Source organism: Phaethon lepturus, unplaced genomic scaffold (genome assembly GCF_000687285.1).
Source record: "Phaethon lepturus isolate BGI_N335 unplaced genomic scaffold, ASM68728v1 scaffold6638, whole genome shotgun sequence".
NCBI lineage: Eukaryota > Metazoa > Chordata > Aves > Phaethontiformes > Phaethontidae > Phaethon > Phaethon lepturus.
The window spans coordinates 1-4,855 of record NW_010556811.1 but is presented as its reverse complement, the minus strand read 5'-3'; positions in this window follow the sequence as shown (position 1 = coordinate 4,855).

The window sequence follows — 4,855 nt, the reverse complement described above, 5'->3', positions numbered from 1 at the left end:
TATTTCTCTGCTGATTCAGCAAACTCAGCCAAATCAGGGGTCCTGATTTTTTGGTCCCTAAGCCAGTGCAGAGGAGCAGCAGAGGGAAGGTGGTAGTAGAAAGAGTAAGACTGCCTTATTCTGGTGGCAGTGAGCCTTTAGGTTGGTCCAGCTGCATTGTAAAACCTCACCATGAAGCCCTCATGTTCCCATGAAAGCGGGGAGGGGGGAAAGACTTTTTTTTGTATTAAGAAATCAGCCTGCACAAGCAACAGTAGACACGTAGAACTTACTGTGCAGACAAAATAAACGTGTGGATGAATGGTGAACCAGTTTTTATAAAAATTGTTGTGTGTGTTTAAACTTTAGAATTAATAAATTGAAAGGGGTGTTGCTACTTTGCAGTACTAATGTCTTCGCACTGCTGCAGCCATTCTCTTCTGTGTTCCTGAGCACCCAGGTTGGCTTACATTAATCCTGAAGTTGAACTTTGAGTACCTGTGGAACAATGCTCTTGAAGAGGTGCAGTAATGTGAAACATGAGGTTTCTTATGCTAGCGCCCTTAAACTAGCAGAGAAACACAGATATACGTGCCTATGTCATTCCTACACATTACTGTAAATTACCTAAAGAGAACCTAATTACTTGAAAGTACTGTTTCTGTTTAAATTCACTGGTAATCATAGAAAGGAAGGAGGAGTTGTGTGCATTGTTATAGAATGTATATACTTTTTGTTATTATACTGTTGCGGTTCAACCTCAGCCAGCAGCTAAGCACCACGCAGCCGCTCGCTCACTCCCAGTGGGATGGGGAGGAGAATGAAAAAAAAGATAAAACTCGTGGGTTGAGATAAAGGCGGTTTAATAGGACAGCAAGGGAAGAGAAAATAATAACAATAGAATATACAAAGTAAGTGATGCACAATACAATTGCTCACCACCCACTGACTGATGCCCAGCCAGTTCCTGAGCCACGGTGCCCCCAACCAACTCCCCCAGTTTATATATTGAGCATGACATCATATGGTATGAAATACCCCTTCGGCCAGTTCGGGTCAGCTGTCCTGGCTGTGCCCCCTCCCAGTTTCTCACTGGAAGGACATGAGAAGCTGGAAATCCCTTGACTAATGTAAGCACTACTTAGCAACAACTAAAACACCAGTGTGTTATCAACATTATTCTCATGCTAAATGGAAAACACAGCACTATACCAGCTACTAAGAAGAAAATTAACTCTATCCCAGCCAAAACCAGGGCAGATAGAAATCAATCTATGTATTTACAGATTGAGAATAGAAAGGTTTCTTATACAAAGTTGTTGACTAGTAAACAAGAAGATAGAGGGATATCTTTCTACAGAAATCTTAAAAAGTAACAAAAATTAATACCAATAAAACATAAAGGATTGAAATCTGTTGTAGATCATACTGACTTTGAAAAAAACCTGAAGAAATATGTCACTTTGGTATTTGTTATCAATTCTACTTAGTGTATTCCATTACCTTGAGAGCTTTCTTCTTTTTAAAGAATATTTATTGCTTTTGTGTTTTCTTATTTTTGCTTGTTCATCTTTAGAGAAGTAAGTTTCTGATCTCCCTGAGCATTCCGTGCCTAGAAGAAATGTTTTCCATCCTTTTTCTTTTGAAATGTAGCAGCAAAAGTGCACACAATGATTTTTGGATTCTTGTTAGGGTATTATTAACAACATTAGTTCCTCGAGTCAGTTTTGCTAACCTCTGCCCTTCTGATTCAATATAATTTGCAAAGATTGTTGGACATTTGCATATAATATTTTGTTAGCAAGACCATCCTTGGGAAAAGTTTGATTCAGTATTCTGCTCTCAATTCTTATGTTTAGATAGGAGTAACTAGGGAAATGCTGGCCTGTGTAACAAAATAAAGCATTGCATTTCAGGTGGTGAAACATGCGGTTTTCAAGGTAGTCTGGGCATGTGTTGTGTGTTTGTGTTTCCTTTTTAAAATGCCTGATCATGTCAGGGAGAAGGGTTCTTTTATCTCATGTTACTGCTGTACAGCTGAGGGTCTGTTCATTTCCCTCCAATAATCAAACATCCATTCAAAGTAAGAGCATCTTGCATTCGGAATACATTTATTTAATTATAATAGAGTCAGTATTTCATTAAGCCATGTTTGTTGTTACATGGCTTTGTGGAATGAAGAGCAGAAGCATTCAGGGTAGCTAACATTTTTCATAGGCTGGGTGAAGTGACTTTGTTTCTGCAGTGAGCAATGTTTTCAAGTGGAAAGTCTGTTTTGTATCATCTGAATGGAAGTAGGTTGGAGGCAGTCTTGAGTCTTGATCCAGGTTTTGGAGCCTGAAAAGTATCACCTTGGATTTGGATTCCCCTCCATTCAGTGCTTCCCTTGGGCACTGAGAGCATATCTTTGCATCTCATGCTTTTTTTTGTTCTTATCCACCTGTTTGTCTTTAACACTCTTTTTTGTTTTGTTCGTCTTTGGCCCCAGTTTCTCTGTTGGGAGACAAAGCAGCGGAGCTGCAATAGGGGAAAACCTTTGTGTGTTGCCAGCTGAAGGCTCTTGTTCAGATTTTATTCTACAGAGCACAAATCCCTGTGAAACTGGCTTCAAAGTGAGGCTGCCTTTGCTTTGCTGAGCAAAGAACTTCAGCATGATTTTTAGATCCTTGTTACATTATTAAAAGCAATAGTTCCTAGAGTGGCCTACTTAAATAAACTTTGCAGGTAGTCACAAGCATAAGTGGTTGTTCGAATGGTCGTAATTACCATAAGCTTTATGTTTTAAAAAAATACATTGTTTCTGATAACTAGTCAGAGCACATGGGCAGAGACTACACATAGCACTTGCTGGTTTATTAAATACTGTCCTACCTTACACAACTGAAGTCTAAAATGACAGCTACAAAGTGCAGCAGTCCACACTGAGGTCACGGCCATACAGGCAGAGTCCAAAGCCTTGAGAGGCTACACAGCAAAGCAGTTAGCAAGAAACTCCACCGAATTCTGCTCGCTCTGGTGTGTGCCTGGGCCCGCTGCTGTTGGAACTCGATGGGGAAAGCTGATCCTGTCGTTAGTTCAAGGCAGCAGGAAAGCAGGGCAGCTGTGCCGCAGTTCTGCGACTAGCTGAACAAGTTTCGTTACTCACTCTTCCTCAAAGTAAAAATTTTCACTGCTCCACGTTTCTCTCTTGATACTGTTCTCGTGCAGTTCATCCTTTCCTCACGCTGGATCTGGTACTCATTTGACTGTTGTGTGAGCGATTGCCCTTCATGTTTTGCCGTGTAGGTTAGTTGCATAAACACATGAAAGAGTCCAAGAGGCATTGGAAATAGCATAAGGTAAGTAGCAGAACTGCATGGCTGGGAGAGGCATTTTAGGGACCACGAGCTATGAGGTTGGCTCTCAGCCTTGTGCAGTTGCATCCAAAGCAGGAACATCAGTAATCTGTGGCAGGGTCTGCAATTAAATTAATTTCCTGTATTGTAGAATAAATATCTTACTGTACATATGCTAGCTTACTGTGAGATGGGATGATGGTTATATATATAATATTTTATATTTATTATTTTATATATTATTTATTATATGTATGTTTATTATTTAGCTGTTTTTTTTTACATAAACCGTAGTTATTGTAGAGCTGAAGCTCCTGCTAAGTGTGTAGACGTTACTAAGGAGAATAGCACGGCCTGAACTCCCGCCACAGTTTCACAAATATATTTTTATTTTCTGTCCTGGCTTAAGCAGCCTCCTTCCTCCAGCTGCTTGTTTCCAGTCCTGTACAACCCCTCACTTGCCAGCACACCTGTTTGTAGAGCCACGTGATAAATTAAACTGGAGAGTTGGTCTTGACTGAAAACAACTACAACCAAAAAAATCCCCTTCCTTCCCCTCACAGACAGTGGCTGGGCAAACAGTTACATGTGCAGCAAGGGGAAGATGAGATAATGCCACATGCGATGGTGTTTTTGTTGAAAAAAATATTTAGAATATTATAGCCTTATTTGGAGCTTTAAAGTGCCAGTAAAGCTACTGTGGATGCACTAGCTAATCATACTGAACCTGCGTTGCCAGAGCAGCTATGCCTGTCTCCTTTCTCAGCCTGTGCTCGACTGTTTTTGCATGACATCCCAGCAGAAGCCTATTGCCCTTTTTGTTGGCTTATTTTTCTGCTGACTTAACATAGAAGCAGTTCAGCCCGGAGTCACAAAAACACCAGAGCTGGTGCAGAGGAGGGTGAGCTGGGACAGCCAGCAGCGAAATACCAGTCTGTTGTGTAGATCCCACCATTTGTGTCTGTGTGCCATGGCCAAGGCAAAAAATCTTCCCAAAATGTTCTTTTTAAATTTATTTTTAAACCTTACTTTCTGTCTCTGGTCTTCATTGCCTGTTTCTCTGCTTGCTTTGCAGCTGGAATTGCAACGTGCTGTGCCTTTTGAGTAGTGTCGGTTAACAATGAAGTAGACAGTCTGGTTTAAACAAAAATCTAAACAGATTTAACCGTTGAGTCCCGTTGTGAACTCTCACTTGTTGAAGGCATTCCCTGCTTCGGTTTCAGGTATCCAAGTGAATCACAGGCCCTCATTAAGGTCAAGATAGCCTAAACCTTTTAGCTCAGCTTGTCCATTCCCTCTTCCCTGAGCCTTGTTGCTACGTACTGACAGCTCAGTCTTTTTGCTCTAATTTTGAGTTCTCTCGGTACGCGTTTTGCCACTGAACTTTTAGCGCAATGTCTCGGCTAGCACTGGGTGGCTTGCGCTTGTTTGTCTTCTCAGCTTGTTACTCCTTCGGGCCTGTTTCCTTGCACATGCCCCCCATCCTTGCCGTGGGCAAGTGTGCCCCGTCGAGGACGGCTGCGCGGCGCAGGCAGCCCCTG